Source organism: Panthera onca, chromosome C2, assembly GCF_046562875.1.
Source record: "Panthera onca isolate mPanOnc1 chromosome C2, mPanOnc1 haplotype 2, whole genome shotgun sequence".
Lineage (NCBI taxonomy): Eukaryota > Metazoa > Chordata > Mammalia > Carnivora > Felidae > Panthera > Panthera onca.
Genome location: NC_138347.1, coordinates 16,177,615 through 16,195,585, shown reverse-complemented (window position 1 = coordinate 16,195,585; position 17,971 = coordinate 16,177,615). Strand labels below are relative to the sequence as shown.

The window sequence follows — 17,971 nt, the reverse complement described above, 5'->3', positions numbered from 1 at the left end:
CAGGAGGGGGGTAGGCGGACAGGGGACTTGCTTTTCCCAAACCAGAAACCTGAGTATGTTAATATCCTCTCTAGATACCCTGCTGACTGTGTTTGTTCCCAAAGAAAAGGATGAGAGGCAGGTGCAGAGGAAATAAAAGCCACAACCAGCCAGATGGGAAAGTCAAAACTGGCACTTTAGGTTTCCTTTCACTTACCGATTTTTCAAGATTCATCGAGTTTTAAGTCCTATCTTTATAGTAAGTCCTAGGAGCTCTCACCTCCCTTTATATATAAAACTGAGGAGTTGGAGAAGTTTAAAAGAGATTACCTATAAACTCAGATGCAGAAAGAGACAAGAGACTCAACTAATACAAAACTGTTGGGGTGGGGAGATTTTCTGTCCTCGGTGGAGTTTTATCTATTTGTTATTAAAAGTTTTTGAGACACTGGAGGCAGGGTCAGAGAAAACAAGATTTCAACTATCAGCCTCTTTTTTTTTTTTTTTTTTTTTTTTGGTAGTGTTGAAACGGCCTACCTGTGTTCAAATGGTTTTTCAGAGCTTAATTAGCTCATAGAATGTTGAGGAAGAAGAAAAAGAAGAAGAAGAAGGGGATGGGGAGGAGGAGGGAAGAAGAAGAAGAAGAAGAAGAAGAAGAAGAAGAAGAAGAAGAAGAAGAGGAGGAGGAGAAGGGAGAAGGAAGAGAAGATAAAAGAAAGAAAAAAGAATTGAAAGAAAGAAAGGAAAGAGAGAAGGAAGAGAAAGAAAGAAAAGAAAAGAAAAGAAAAGAAAAGAAAAGAAAAGAAAAGAAAAAAGAAAAAAGAAAGGAAGGAAGGAAGAAAAGAGAAAAGGGGAGAAAAAGAGAAGGGCTGCTGTATGATTTCTGGGCCACCTTGGAGGTGTGTACCAACTTTAGAATGAAAGCTTATAGGGAACATATATTTCTTTTAAGGACTCTCAACAGCTGTCAGGAATCATGCCTTTCCCTGAATACATCACGTCACTGCTCTCACATCTCAGCTAAATAGACTAAATGTACCAAACTGCATAATTTCACAAGTCAGGTCTGCCAAACTCACAAGTTTCCATTGCTGCTTGGAGTCCAGCCAGCATCCAAGGGCAAGAGGGAAGTGCAAAGTCAAGAATCACTTTCAGGGAGAAATACAGGCAAGAGAGGGTTGGAGGGAGGGAAGGAAACATTGAAAAGTGAATTGTACTGTGCTTTTATTTATTTGAAGATAGCACGGTTGGAGGACTTGCAGATTGTTTCTTAGCTTCTTCAGATGAGATGCAGATCACTGTTGTTGGTAGAGAGCTCTGAATAATAATGTCTGGGGGACAAACTCGAGCCCCTTTTCACATATTACTCCCCTTTGTCACTTTCCATTTATGTGTATGCTATTGAAGCGGCAACGGACATGTTTAACTTTCTTTTTTGAAAAACTATTAGCTCAGCTGGTGGTCTCTATTATTTCCACATTTAAGCAATAAAGCAGTGCCTCTTTTTAAAAATCTGACTCTCTTTTTCAGTTAAGTTCGGTGCCAGATCTCCCAAAAAGACAGCTGAAGTCTATTAAATATGTTGATCACTATTATTTGGAGAAGGTGTTGGCAATCTTTTGAGCAGGGTGCAATGCTGCTGATGAATTTTTCTGACAATCTACAGATGAGACAAGATAAAGGGGAGGGAATGCGAAGCTGGGTGTTGAGGTGGACCTGGGGAATGACTCTCCTAGACTTTCTTGCTTCTCCCTGACATCAATCAGAAAGCAGGGTAGCTCTTTAAAGTTTAAATGCCAGGAGGGACAGTTAACCTGCCTGGTCTCTAACACTGGATCTGCCTTTCAGCAAACTGTCTGCAATATAGGAAACAATCACATGGAAAGAGCAGGAGCCTAAGCCTGGCTCATAGGGCTGTTATCCTGAATCACCACGCGCCTCTCTGGACAGTAGGGTCTCCAGCCTCGAAAATCATGCAGAGGTGGCCCCACTCCCCAATGTTCTTGTGGTTATAGCATTTCTTACTCCATAATAATAGACAAACTGATTCTCATATTTAAATGCATTCATTCTAGGGGTGCCTGGGGGGCTCAGTTGGCTCAGCATCTGACTCTTGGTTTAAGCTCAGGTCATGGTCTCATGGTTTGTGAGTTCAAGCCCCACATCAGGCTCTGCACGGACAGTGTAGAGATTCTCGCTCTCCCTCTCTCTCTGTCCCTCCCCTTCTCTCTCTCTCTCTCTCCCTCAAAAAATAAACTAAAAACATTTTTTAATAAAAAATAAAAATAAATGGATTCAATCTATAGAAACCAAATACAGCAGAGGCACTTTGGGGGCACTCGGATTTACCTAAGGAACAAAACAGGATTAATTCCCTCAGGGAACCTGCTCCCTAGTAATTTTAATGCATTTCACTTTCAATTTGTTTCTCCTGATGGAATTATAAGAAAATTATGGTCACCATTTTGATGGTATATAACCATTTTGAGATCATTACATACATCCTGAAATATACTAACATAAGGTTGTAAACCATGACTTAAAAATTAAAGTCACTGCAATACTGCATGAATTTCCAGGTCCATAGTCTCTTGGGCTGCAAAACTGACCTTGAGAAACAAAGAAATGTACTGTCAACTCAAATGTGCTTGCTGAGAAATTTTTCTGTCAACATATTTCAAGTTTTTTACACATCCTCCAGACATCAATGTGTAAACTATTGTTCAATTTTTATCCATTATTCAAATAAGAAAACAAATATGTAAAAGTGTATCAAAAACTTTCTGGATTTTTGTGTGTGTGTAAGGGGAAAGAGCTGATGTACACTGAATACATTTTAATTTTGTTAATTTTAGTTTATTTTATTTTAAAGTTTATTTATGTATTCTGAAAGAGACAGAGACAGCATGAGTGTGGGAGGGGCAGAGAGAGAGGGAGAAAGAGAGAATCTCAAGGAGAGTCCACACTGTCAGCACGGAGCCTGACTGGGGTTCAAACTCATGAAACTGTGAGATCCTAACCTGAGCCAAAACCAAGAGTCAGACGCTCAACCAAGTCACCCAGGGGCCCCTAATTTTTTTTTTTTATTTTAAATTAAAAAATAAAAATAAAGGTTTTTCCTTCTTTTTCCTGAAGCTAATGTGTATTTAATAAAATACCAAAAACAAAAACAGAAAAAAAAAGCCTAAATTAGATATTCACAGACATCCTCTTGAGAAATTACAAGAGAGCAGGAAGGTAAGTTAACATGCCCATCTCTGACTCCATTCTGAAGACCTCAAAAGCTTCCTCCCTCTGAATTTTCTGTTGGTAAACCACAGCATTTTCCTATTTAGCACAAATAAAGAAAATGACTCCCTCTCTTTTTTGACTTTTTCACTGAGGATATGGGATTGGTTACTCAGCTATCACACAGAGGATTGGTGAAAATATTTCAAGCACAGCTAATTAAAAAAGACTTTCCTGAAATTACTATATTTGTATTTAACTTCATTAGAAAGAAAAAACAAATATAAAATGTTACAGATAAAAATAAATAGAATTACTCAGAACAGGAGGAAAGCATATTGAAAAAATGTTAGTACTGTCTGAATAAAATGGGAGCAAAGTTACCTTCTTCATAGCCTTCTTTTCTACACTTTGTTAGCTCGGAGAAAATCAAGTCTTCAATATGAAAAACAACTCTGTGGATAAAAATGTGATCTCTCACACAGTAGAACAGGGCATTATCTACATAGAACTTTCTGTGATGATGGAAATGTTCCAGATCTGTGCTGCCCCAATAAAGTGGCCAATCATAACACGTGGCTACTTACATTCAAATTAACCGAAATTCAATAAAATTAACAATTCAGCTCCTTGGTCACAGTAGCCACATTTTAAGTGCATAATAGCAACATGGGGCTAGTGACCACCATATTGGGCAGCACAGTTCTAGAACCTAAGAAAGATGTTTAGGTATGCAGTGAAAATACATATCCAAAGCTTGTCAAATAAGGATGGAAAAGGAAAATGTTTCCCAAAAATTATCCATGGAGCATGAGAAAATAAATCCACTTTGTATATTTTTTTCCCTCTTGCCATCACATTTCACCCAATAATTAAAAGAACTTAGCAGTACTTTTCATCCCAAAGCCTTGAGCAAATTCTCAAGTCTTCCTCTGGAGAATTCTCTCGATGTGGCTTTATACAACCTGTCTACAGAAAGCACACTTCCCAAGTACCCAACGTATGTTTTTCATGTGAATTCACTTTTCTGGTTCTTTGAGTATAATTATAATGGAAATTCCCCCTACATAAAGCCTATCACTATCTTAGCAACCACACTTTCCAAGTCTGTTCCCACAAAGCAGATTTCTCTATTTAGTTTTGTCTATTTCTGCAACCCAGACAACGCAATAAGATTTCCAAACTGTCAAGAAAGATGAAAACAGACAAAGTCCCTGATTGTACAGGTAAGCCTCTGGAATGCCTTTCCTTCCCTGTGAGAACTGGCATAAAGCAGGAATTCCAATGACCCCAGGTCAACATTTGAAGGCTGGTTGGCCATATTTCTGCCTAGTTTTAGTCAATGAGTATCATACTACACATATAAATGACAGAGTTTATTCATCTATACAAAGTATAGATCTAATTGAATTTTATTGAATTTTATTCTAATCTATACAAAGTATATCTGCACAGAATGTAGTTTGGGGGCTTTTGTGTGAAAGAAGAGATACCCTTAACCAGTCTCAGTTTCATATTCAAAGGCTTCACTCAGATGCTTAGGGTAGAATTAAGGTGAGGTCAGGAGCTATCCAAAGCATCCCTCCATCTCTACCCGCCCCAGAAGAAGTTTACCAGAGTGAATTCCTGGAAATTATTTGCTTTAGTCCTCTGGGATTTGCTCCAGTCTGGATAGGTGAGAAATAACCTAGCAGGCAAATTCCCTCAAGGGAATCTCTTCAAGAAGCAAAACAGTTTGGGGTCTCTCAGAGCTCAGGTCTGCCTAAGATTAGCTTTGAGGAGCTCATGTTTGTTGATGTTCACATTCATCACCATTATCTACATCTAAGCCATCTTCCACTAGAGACCAGACATTAGCAAATGACCTCAAGTGGACTGTATGTGGAATTAGCACCCATGGGACCTGATTGTTGATTAAATATATTAATAAATATATTGACTTCTTGAGAATTCAATGCATATGTTTAATGCATATCATTACAGCTAGGGTTCTGTCCAGAAATGCGTAAATGTATATGTACGTGATCTCTAATACAATTACTAATGTGATTTACTCCCTAAGCTGGTTGTTTGATTAATAGGTACATGCTTTACCCCCAAGATACCTAAAGAGCATTTTCTCCATTACCTTCATACTTACTGAGCCAGCTCTGAGCACAATCCCAACCCCAAACTCTTATCCCTAAGACTGAACCCAATCCAGATGGATTCCATGGGAAGAAATAAGATTTAAAAAATGAGGGGTGCCTGGGTGGCTCAGTCAGTTAAACATTCAACTTTGGTTCAGGTCATGATCTCATGATTCACGGGTTCGAGCCCCGCATCAGGCTCTGTGCTGACAGCTCGGAGCCTGGAGCCTGCTTTGGATTCTGCATCTCCCTCTCTCTGTCTCTCTCTCTCTGTCTCTCAAAAATAAGTAAACATTAAAAAAAATATTTTAAATTAAAAAAAAATGTAAAAAAATTAAAAATGAGATATGCCCAGGTCAACATCATGATTAGTCTGATCTACAATATCAAGCTCAACAGTCAGTTCCGTACTCCACCCAACCCAACATTTTACCTCCAAAAAAGATGACATAAGGCCATAATTGAAATATGTGTGGAAAATAGCAACATTTAGAGGAGAAAAAAATGAGGGAAGGCAAAGTGTATAGATGAATTTAAACACTCCATACAAAGTCTTCCTCAGAGAGACAGCAGGCCCAGGTTTAAAGCAGATGTTGGCAAACACTGGTCCAGAGCCAAATCTGCCTGCCTGCTTTTGTAAATAAAGTTTTACTGGAACACAGCTATGCCCATTGGTATGTGTATTATCTGTGGCTGCTTCAGGATACAGCAGCAGAGCATGATAGAGGCCATGTGGCCCAAAAAGCTGAAAATATTTACTATCTGGGCCTATAGAGAAAAAGTTTGCTGGCCCCAGGTTTAGAGTTTTAGATTTTACTGACAATGGTCCTTATTGGAGTTCCCTGAAGCAACTATTTTGAAAATGAATGTGGGCGGGGCACCTGGGTGGCTCAGTCGGTTAAGCATCCAACTTCAGCTCAGGTCATGATCTCGCACTGCATGAGTTCGAGCCCCGCGTCAGGCTCTGTGCTGACCGCTCAGAGCCTAGAGCCTGTTTCAGATTCTGTGTCTCCCTCTCTCTCTGACCCTCCCCCGTTCATGCTCTGTCTCTCTCCATCTCAAAAATAAATAAACGTTAAAAAAAAAAAAAAAAAAGAAGAAGAAAATGAATGGGGGCAAACACTTCCATCCATTACAGAGTAGCATGTGAGCCACAGTCTAAAAAGCAGTTCTCAGTCTTATCACTCCATTGCTGTGAGTTCTGAGAATAACTATTACTTTAACATTTGGTAAACTTATCTTTAGGAACTTGAAAGAAGGCTGGGAACATCTCTGAAGTTTAATTTCAAAATATGTTCAAATCCAAGTTGGGGTTCTCCAAGTGGGTAGCTAGAATAAGAATGTATTTGCCTAGAGGCCTTTCAAGGGGATGTTGCTGATTGGTACTTGGTAAACCCAGGCCATGAAGAGAGCTTGAAAAACAGGCATAATTGCTTTTCCAAGTTTGCACCATAAATAATCATTTTTTTAAAAGGTTCCAGTAACTTACCCACTAGGAAAAAAGAAAAAGGGGAAAAAAGAAAAAAACAAAAAAAGGAAAGCAGTAGTTTTGCTCTAAATGAGGCAGTAGTTTTGCTCTAAAATAAATCATGTTTGATGTCATGCTGCCATCTGCAGTATTTTGCTATTTTCACCCAAATACAGGGTTTTTAATGAGCGCTATCACCTGTGTCTGTGATATTGAGGAAGAAGAGCTATGCCAGTTAAACAGGAAGAGGACATTGTAGACCAAAATTTTATCTCTGGTCATGGGGTTCCTTCCTTCCCCCCGCCCATTCACCACCACCATTGTTAAGACTGTTCTGATTCCTGAGCATGCTTATGAACAGCAGCAATATTATAGATGAGAATGAATTCATGTGTCGTACCGTCAGAAGTGCCATAAAACTGTTCAGAAATTCTGTAGGTAGTTCAGTGTCTGCTCACACACGCAAATGCGGTCACAATTTCTGAGTGTGCTGTGACAGTCAGTCCAAAACAGCCAATTTAAAAAAAAAAAAAAAACCTCTGGTAAATTTGGTGATTAAATAATCGAACGGGAGCACTGGTTCGGCAGCATATACTAAAACTGGAATGACGCAGAGAAGTTTAGCATGGTCCCTGTGCAAGGAGGAAGTGCAAATTCTTGAAGTGTTCCATATTTAAGAAAAATAATAATAACCTACACGGATGTGTTAGTTTTCTGGGGCTGCTGTAACAAAGGACCACAGACTGGGTGGCTTCAACAGCAGAGAATTATTATCTCACAGCTCTAGAGGCTCAGAAATCTAAGATCAAGGTATGCAGGGTTGATTGCTTTCAAGGACTCTCTTGGCTTCTCACTGTGTCCTCACAGGGTCTTCCCCCTCTATGTGTCTGGGCCCTAATTTCTTCTTATAAGGACACCAGTCATTAGATTGGGGCCCACCCCAATCACCTTTTTCATCTGCAATTACTTCTTTAGAGACCCATCTCTAAATACAGTTCATTCTGAGAACTGGGGGGTTAGGACTACAACATAGGAAGGGGGCAAGGAGAGCAAAACTCAGCCCATAATGGAAATAAGTCAAATAAAGTACTTGCTTCTAATGTTTGAAACCAAAATGAATGGAATACAGAAAGATTAAGGCATTAGCATACCAAGAAAGAAAAACTGGTGGTGGGGAGGGAGGGAAGGAAGGAAGGAAGGAAGGAAGCCAAAGAAGGGAGGAAGGAAAGGGAAAGAAAAGTTTCATGAATGACTGGAGTCTAAATGGCCCAAACAAGAGATCTTGCTTAATTAAGGAATGCACCCCATCTATGCCTACCAGGAGCCCATCAATTCATGAATATCAGAATCTACGTTGAAGACTGGATGATCCCAACTCTTAAGGCCACTCACCTTTGCCTGTTACCCTCTGGATTATCCAATAGTGTCTTGAAACTGCATTGTCACCATAGCAACCAAATGTTCTATTGCTCTGAAGCTATCAAGAAACCATACACCAGGCAGATCCCAGCAAAAATTGCCCCCAGAGGTGCCCTTTTAAATTTGCCCTAGAGATTTAATACAAATGGAACAAAACGGGGAAAAATGGATCAGCTATTCTCAAAAGGTGTTAATGGTTCACTGTTGAGCACTGTGGTCTGCAGTGTCTGTTGAAGGGTAGAACCCATGCTTTTCATGCCCTGGGAGTCACAGCAGACATCTCCCCCTGTGATGCTTCCAGTAAAGCAACGGCCTGATACTTCACTGGCTGCTCCCATGAAGGATGGCTGCACTTACCCCATTTCTTAAGAAATGGGACAAGAGCATGCATTTCTTATGATCCCTGTGAAGGGTGGGATGAGTGCCGGGTATTTTACATACAATCCCTTATTTGACAATCACATTTTCAATCTCTTCAACCACACAGTTGCATTTTACAGAGAGCTATTTTATAAATATTTATTTATTTATTTTTGACAGAGAGAGAAAGAGAGAGAACACAAACAGGGGAGGGGCAGAGAGACAAAGGGAGACAGAATCTGAAGCAGGCTCCAGGCTCTGACTGCCAGCACAGAGCCCGACGCAGGGCTCGAACTCACGAGCCGTGAGATATGACCTGAGCCGAAGTCAGACACTCGACCGACTGAGCCACCCAGGCGCCCCTACAAAGACCTATTTTATACATAAATGGTTATAAAATATGCAAACAATATAAACCATATTTTGCAACTATTTTGTTTTTATGCTTTTGGAGAAAAACAACAGGCTGCAATTCAAAGAGTGAATTATGAACTGGAGAATTTTATGTTGTTTTCGTCTTGCAGTTTCGCAGCAACTGTGATATATTCTCACAGTGGGGATATTATATCTCAATTCACATGTTGCTTAGTTGTTTTTTTTTCACTCATAATTTTGAATCATAAAATACACAGAGTCAGAGACAATACAACTTTTAGATTCTCTTCTTCCCAAAACAATAACTGAAGTACCTAAAGCAGCCACTACTAACAAAAAAATTGTATTTTTCATTTACGGAAAAAGTGCAAATAACTGCTCCATATAAGCATAATTCCAATTACTGCTGCAAAGGAGAAACACCCGTGGTTGTAGCAGCTCCACTTAGCTTACAAGATGGAACCAGTCAGTGGAAGTATTTTATGGTGCAATAGTGCCATCTGGTGGTTTATATGAAGATTTCACATTTAGTTGCAGAGAGTGACTATCTGGATGTTTGTCAATGTTCCTGGCCTCTTTTTATCCACTTTATTACTCTCCTGGTCTCTATTAGATACAAAGAATCTAATCTGTACACACAGACATTGTAGACTCTATATGGTGTTTAAAGCTTATGAATGAGGTGGTTCCGGGAGTTCAAGCCTTAAACCTGAACAAGAGGGCGCTCCACTCTAGCCCATTTAGGGGGTTCCCCTTACTTCCCCTGGCTGTGCCTCTCCTTGCAGATCAGAGCCCTGGGGCCAAAGGACGTGCCTGCCCAAACCCAGCCCTTCTCTTACTGCTATAAACCCTCTATCTCACCTTCACCATCAGTTTCACTTCCTTGCATCCTATTAATGCACGAATGCTCTCATTTTGCCTCAGGTTTTAATGACAACAGCGGGCTTCCACTTCCCAGACATGATTTGCGTTAGAGCAGCTTCCCGAAATAACCTGACACATGCCTTCCCAGCAGTAATAATAATAAAGGGGAATTTAAGATACAAAAACAGGACGTGGGATAACTCTTCCCTCCCCTTCAAGTCTTCGTGTCCACAAAAACCCTCCACGTTTTCCAAACCTTAGACCTCTGCTGCCACCTTCAGGACGCTTGTCATAACAGCACATTCTGAACGGCTGTTTACTTCCTGCAAAATGTTACATAAAGTTTCAGTTATACAAGATGAGTAAGTTCTAGCCATCTGCTTTGTAACACCCTGCCTATAGCTAACAACACTGTATGGCACACTTAAAACTTAAGAGGGTAGATTTCATACTGTGTGTTCCTACAATAAATAAATAAAAGCTATTTGAGAGAGAGGGGGAGAGAGAGGGGAAGAGAATGGGAAGGAAGGAAGGAAGGAAGGAAGGAAGGAAGGAAGGAAGGAAGGAAGGGCAGACGGACAAGAGCACGCATTTAATATGATCCCTGCAAAGAGTGGGCCCGTGCCGGGTATTTTACATACAATCCCTTATTTGACAACCACCTTTTCAATCCCTTCAACCACACAGTTGCATTTTACAGAGAGCTATTTTATAAATGTTTATTTACTTTTGACAGAGAGAAAAAGAGAGAACACAAGAAGGGAAGGGGCAGAGAGAGGCAGGCAGGCAGGCTGGCTACCAGAGGAGGAGCCTGGTTGAATCTTGTAATAGAACCAGCTAAGAAAGAAGCGACTGGCATTTAGACCGTGGCATTTTACTAATCTTATAACACATTTTATTTGCTGCTCTATCGAATAATAGAATAAAATAGCTAACACTATATATATAATGTAGCTGTGATAAATAATAAAAGCATGAAAATGTCATGTTTTATACATATAACAAAACCGTGATATAAATGATGCAGACATATCCTATAGTAAGAAGGGATGGCACTTACATGGCTCACTATGTGGCAGGCAGGGTTCTGTGTATTTTATCACTGATACCATGTTTACACATTTCTTGTCTCGACAACCACATGATACTATCATTAGCTCTATTTTACAGGTAAGGAAACTGAGGCTGTAAGAAATTAACTTGTCTGAAGTTCCGCGGCAAGTGATAGCTGGGCTGGGATTTAAGCCCCATGTATCTGCCTTCAAGGTCAGCGTTCCTCACAACTGGATGAACCCCTGTCCTTTCAGGAAGCTGGACAATGACAAGAAAGCATGAGGCTGTGAAATAAGAAAACTCAGATGTGGCGTTGCCTGGCATTCCTTCACAAGTATCACTAGGTGCTGAGAATGCAGAGGGGAATGAGACAGGCAAGGGCCTTGATCACTACTGTGCAAGCTGGTAGGAAGGAGAACTTCCCCTGGTAAGAAGAGAACACAGAAGAGAGCTGTTTTTATTTTCAAAAGAAAAATATGTGTGATCTGTGTAGCTTATAAAATACGTAAGATATTGAGAGTCAAACTAAGGTGGTTAAGAGAGGAAGTAACCAAGAAGCTGGTTTATGTTGGATGGTCTGAAAAGGGGTGACAGATACTAAATGATACTAAATTTTCTGGAAAGAAATTTTTTTTTAACTATCGAACTGAAGTTCTATGGAGATAGAGAAAGTTCCAAAAATACATAAGAGCTGGTGCAGAAACCCCGAGGGAGGGAAGCATGTCGACAAGCTTCAAGAGCACAAATAGGGCCTGTTGCGGGAGTGAGGAAGAGGAGGGAGAAGGAGCAGGGCAGAGGTCTGAGAGCCTGGAAGGGCTGCACTGTGGAGGGCTTCATAAGCCAGGGCCATGGATGGGGATTTTGTAGTAGGTAGGGAGAGAAGGCTTTGGAAGGCTTTACACCTGTTAAAAAGATCACTCTGGCTGCTCTATGGAGAAAGGGTCTGAAGGAACAGAGAATGGAAGCAGATGTCCCAGATGGAAATGACTTGCAGCAGGGCATCAGGTAAGCTGCACAGATGCTTTCCAGTAGTAGTAATGGGGGTGGACAGGTCTGTCCCTATGCTGTGGATGTTTGTGTTGTGAGCAGGGACTCTACAGGTCATGTGATTTCAACGTGGAAGGGGAGTGGAGAAAGACAAGTTGAAAATAATGCTCAGATATGGGGGGTTGCTATGGCCTGGGGGGGGGCAAAGTTTAAGGGTGAAGGGGAACAAATCTGGAGTTGTACTTCAAGATTTGTTGAACTTCCTGTACAACAGGAAGACCTGTGCTTCCTGTAAATCAGGAAACCCATTCTGTCTTTCTGATTGTGTGATTCCTCAAGCTAATGAACCTCACTGAGCCCCACTGTCCTCATCTCTAAAAATGCTGTAGCAGATCCTTTCTGGATAACTTCTCTACGTGGGATTTATTGCAGTTTGCAAAGAATGGCTTTAAAACCTTCCCACCTATGGGTAATGATGGAAATCCACATTAGCTTACTTGGGATGATCCTGTGTGGAAAAATGAATGAATGAATGAATGAATCATCGACCAACCAACCCACAGTGGGATTCAATCCTCAAAGTTAGTGTCCAGAAACAAAGATGAAGTTACCTTCTGGAGTCATAATACTCCTACCACATTACTGGTATAAAATGAATTTTCATGTTACATATTCTGAAAACTTGGGAGGTAAAATTCCTCTACACAACAGAAATATCTGCTTGTGGATTTATACATACTTTCAATGAATGTTGTATACTGAAGTAAGTTCTTTTTGATTTAACAATGCCATTGTTCTTCACATCGCTTTCCATCAAGTACTGGACCACCTGCACTCAATTCTTTTCCTTGGGTTATTTTTAGAGGGTCCTGTGAGGTTTGGAGATTATTGCTGGAATATCTGGGTTTCTTAAAGAAAATCCCAGAGAATCAAAATGGTTCTGGACTCAGCACATGTGAATTGAAAATAGAGAAGTGGAAAGAAATATTCCATCTTCCGGAAAAATAGGCAGAGTTATCCATTATATGGAGCTAAGCTGAATTTAAAACTTGGTCCTTCTTTCCACTGTCAGAAAGAGACTGTAAGGGTGGGGTGGGAATATCCCTGCCCTGTTCCTTAGAACTTTTATAGATTTTTCCATTTTCTGATTTGCTTTCTCCAAATATTTGAAGGGCAGCTGAATTATTCATGTTACCAAAACCACTAAAAATCTATATTTGAACAAACTGATCGAGATTTTTGATAAATCCTGTTGTACAATAAACAGCATACACGTCGTCATCTACTTCTAAGATATTGGAGACTTAATACTTCAGATTCCTGATGCAGGGTGAATGAGCTCACCTATAGTGGAGTGTATGGAGTTCTACAATGTTGCCTCTAGTTCCTAACATTGCTATTGTGGGCAATTCCAGCATCAGCCGAAAGACTGGGCTATCCACCCTTTAAGGGTCCTGGGAACCCTAAAACCCTATCAATCTATGCCTCCATCAGAAACAAGAGCATAGTTTGTTTCTTGACAGCAAGGATAACGATCAATATCTTTATAATCATAATAGTGCATAATTAACTTGTGCCTTTTATGTGCCAAGCACTGTTTCATGCACATATTCTCATGAGAACTTATAAGGTAAATACAATTATTGTCCCATTTTTCCAGAGGAGAAAACTGAGGCACAAGAAGTTGAAATGACTTCCTCAAAGTCAGAAGGTCCCTGCCTCCAGAGTCCATTTTAAGATACTTGAGGACACAAACACATTTCTTGGCATAAAGGACACACAGCCAAAGCTCCACACAAAATTTTTAACAGCAATGTCACCTTTTAAAAATTTTAAGAGTTTAGAATACTAACTCCAAATGCTGATGGGGATGGCCGAGGAGCAGGAGCTCTCATTCCTTGCTGGTGGGAATACAAAAGGGCACAGCCACACTGGAAGAGAGTTTGGCGGTTTCTTACAAAACTAAACATACTCTTACCATATGATCCAGCTATCACGTTCCTTGGTGTTTAGCCAAAGGAGTTGAAGAAGTATGTCCACTCAAAAACCCACACATAAGTGTTTATAGCAGCCTTATTCATAATTGCCAAAACTTAGAAGAAACCAAGATGTCCTTTAGTTGGTGAATGGATAAACTGTGGTATAGCCAGACAACAGATTATTATTCAGCATTAAAAAGAAATTAACTATCAGGCCATGAAAAGACACGGAAGAAATTTAAATGCACATTACTAAGTGGAAAAAAAGGCCCACCTGAAAGGATATATACTATGCAATTCCAACTCTACACGATATTCTGGAAAAGGTAAAACTACGAAACCAGGAAAAGATTAGTGCTTGTTATGCGTTGGGCTGGAGTGGGGAGGGATAAACAGGTGGAGCACAGAGGATTTCGAGGGCAGTGAAAATACTCTGTATCAAACCCTAATGATGGATGCATGTCATTATACATTTGTCCAAACCTAAAGAATATATAATACCCAGATAAAGTTTACCAAGGTAAACTATGGATTTGGTTGAAACACGTCAGTGTAAGTTAATCGGTTGTAACAAATAAACCACTCTAGTGAGGGATGTTGATAACGAAGGAGGCTATGCATGTGTGAGGTCAGAAGGTATATGGGAACTCTCTGTACCTCCCTATCAATTTTGCTATGAATCTAAAACTGCTCTAAAAACATGTTTTCTTCAGTTTGATTCCAATCAAGAGGTGTGAATGCCAATACTGTTAAGGACTTGGTAACCTTGAGCCTGATCTTCAGAGTATGACTCTCTAAGAAACAATCTTGCTATTAAAACATAGTCTTTGCTCACAGTACAACAAGGATGGTCATTTCAGAAGCGAGTAAGTATTCAGGGGATAGCTGAGATCGGATATGGCTCTCAGCCAATTTAACTCATCAGTCTACCAAGAAATTAGAATGAGTATAACCAGAGATTGGGCATCTTTTACAAGAAACTTGGAGGTGTCTCAATAGCTCTGTAATGACATTCTCTTTCAAAAATTAGCATACTTTCTAAGAAGATAGCAAACTGTGTCTTTACACACCAAAACAACTGGCTGAGAAATAAATACGATTAGTTATTAAGTCACTCACTTTATTATTACTATTTTAACTAACCCAACTAAATGAATCATTGCTTTGCCAAGAAGCAGGCAATCAGTGATCACCTTGAAGACAGAAAGGATCAATGGGCAAGGAAATATTTCTGATATATGCAGTATACAAACTTACAGTGTTCAAAACCCAGTGAAGGAATGTATTAGTATATGAAGCAATACAAGCATATATCTATGTTAAATCAAGAAAAAGAAAAGCACATGGAAATCTTATTATAGAATGAGCTTTGAGAAAAAAGAAACATCTTCTGTAAGCATGGAATTAGATTCCCTTAAGATTTTATTTTTTTATTCTCTTAAGATTTTTAATCCTTAGCTGTAACGTTCTCACTCTGTTTAGTACTGTTCTGTAGAGCACCACAGGATAGTACATGACCATTTAATAAGCAAATTTAGTAACTGTGGAAGTAACCACTGATGTCTACTAGGCCAAACCCATTCGACAGATTAGAAAACGTCTCACAGAAGTTAAGTGATTTTCCAAGTTCATACAGCTCATTGGTATCAGACCCAGGATTAGAACCTGGTTCAGTTTCTCTTAAGAAAAATGAAAGAAGAAATTTTTGGTAACTGAAATACACCTGGGCATTTGATATTAGTTCTACAACTTTTCAGCCAACTCTTCCAAACTCGCCATATTTGGAGATTTCAAAGAATGTTAAATATATTGTTTCACTATCATGACACAGGGAAATCCTGAGGCATTTGTTACCTGATACTTCTAAGGGCTGTTGGCTTCCTATCAGATTTTTGAATCTGTAAATGATATTTAAAAGAACCAGCTATCATTTAGAATAATACTTGTAAACATATCTGCTGTTCAAAGTGACTTTGTTGAGCTTAGAATGATTGAAAAAAAGGAAGGTTAATATATATGTTAGTGAAAAATTCCACCATGGATTATTTTACGAGTAGACTTAAACTCTTTTCCTTTTCCTTTTCTTTGGTAATTGTGCACATAAAACCAGCAGTTGGTTGAGGACAAAGAGATGCTACAAATGAAGATTTAGGCAAAAAAAAAAAAAAAATTACGCCAATTTTTAACATCTATATTGTTTAGAACCAGCATAAGCAAAAGTTTTCTTTAAAAAAAAAAACCTTCAGTTCACAGAAAGGATTTAGGAAAACAATAAATAGAACAGAACAAAAAATTCTTTAAGTCTAAAACACAATCAGGTTAGTCAATTATCTTGATTGTAAAATGATTGGTCGGTTCCCACACACTTTTTCTTCAAAGCTCTAAAATTAAGATGATTTATTTAAGTCCTGAAACCAATTTCTAATCTACATTTTCTCAGTTCCTGTTTGCCAGTAAATAGGCTAGCTGGCCCCAAACGGCGGGGGAAAGCTGCTCTCACATTACTGAAACAACTCAAAAGTGAAATACCTGAGAGTAACATCATCAGTCTGGTTATCTGGGTCGTCCTAACAAGCAGAGAGTGAATCAACTGACGCTCAGAATAGTTAAAAAAAAAAAAAAAAAAAGACCAAATAAACAGCTGCCCTTTCCGTAAATAACACATCACCAGGCTGTGCCTTGTCCCTGATAGGAGAAAGTCCTTACAGTACATTTTTAACTTAGGTGGGTGAGTCTGAGTTCCAGTCATAACTCAGACATAGAAATGCCCCACAATAATCTTGAAGCTTCTTCCAGAAATATGTCTGGAAAGTTATGATTCTTGCAATACAGATATGTGTTTTCTTCTTCTGTCATATCATAAAAAAGGGAAGTGTTTCAAGTAGACACTCACTTACATGATTCTGCTTGCCTCTGTTCCCATCTAGAGACAGGACCTCCCTGCCTGGGACACTGAGTGCCCACACACAGGGGGCAGAGCCTGGATTAACCTCAGGAGAACAGGGTTCCACTCTCAAAGCGGCCTTTTACCAACTGTGTGTCCTTAGTCAAGTCACATGTCCGCCTCTGATGGGTTCAAGGGAGAGGGAAGAAGTAACACCAGCTAGCATGCCTCCAAGAGTTATTTTAAAGACAGTGAATGTGAGATGAACTTGAAAAGTAGAAAGTACTATACACTGCCTGGTGATGGTGGTGTTATAATGCAGATTGCGGCCAGGACCATCCCATTACTCACTGCGCCATGGTAGAGGCCAGAAAGGTTATCACCAGACGTCCCCATGTAGAAAGGGAGCCCATCCTTCTCCACCTTGGCTAGCCTCTGAACGGGCATCACCATAGCCTCATTTCCACAGAATGATTTCAGAACTAACAATAGTGATTCCTCAGAGTTAAGAAGTAAAAGATGACAGGACACGACTCAGATGTTTCCAGAATCCATACTGGCCTCAATCAGAAAAGTATGTGCTCTCGTGCATAAGGCCAGAATACATTGTCTGGCACCTCCCAAGGCCCTAATCTGGGGAAAAGAAAGGTTAACATTCTCGGCACCTAGAGAAAGGAGGCAAGTAGTGGTATCTTGTGCCTTAATATGAAAACAGTGTCCAGGAGCTTGTAAATCCTCTATTAGCCTTTAAAAGAGACTATGTGAATTCTCAGCAGTACTTTATCTCCAGAGGTAGCTACCCACAACTCTCAGAGTTAGTGTGAAAAAAAAAGCACTATTTTATAAACCACACTATTTTAGAAATAGAAATCATTTTTGCTTAGTCATATAAAATTCTTTCCTACGACCTACCTAACCTCTATTTTTGTCTACACAGAGATTCAGACAAACATATGCATGTGTATGCCCACACACACACACGCACACACACACTGTCCTAGTCTCTCCTTTTTGGGATGTTCCTTCATCTACAAAGGCAGTGGAAATGCAAACTGGCGCAGCCACTCTGGAAAATAGTATGGAGGTTCCTCAAAAAGTTAAAAATAGAACTACCCTACGACCCAGCAATTGCACTACTAGGTATTTATCCAAGGGATACAGGTGTGCTGTTTCAAAGGGGCACATGCACCCCCATGTTTATAGCGGCACTATCAACAATAGCCAATAGTATGGAAAGAGCCCAAAG

The 17,971-nt window shown here is 39.8% G+C and overlaps 1 non-coding gene across 1 annotated transcript; it reads left to right on the top strand.

The window, feature by feature from the left end:
- Positions 1–7,379: 7,379 nt before the first annotated feature.
- Positions 7,380–7,481, top strand: LOC132684427 (U6 spliceosomal RNA). The gene has a single exon (XR_009612650.1). It is a non-coding gene; the product is annotated as a U6 spliceosomal RNA (small nuclear RNA).
- The last annotated feature ends 10,490 nt before the right edge of the window (positions 7,482–17,971 follow it).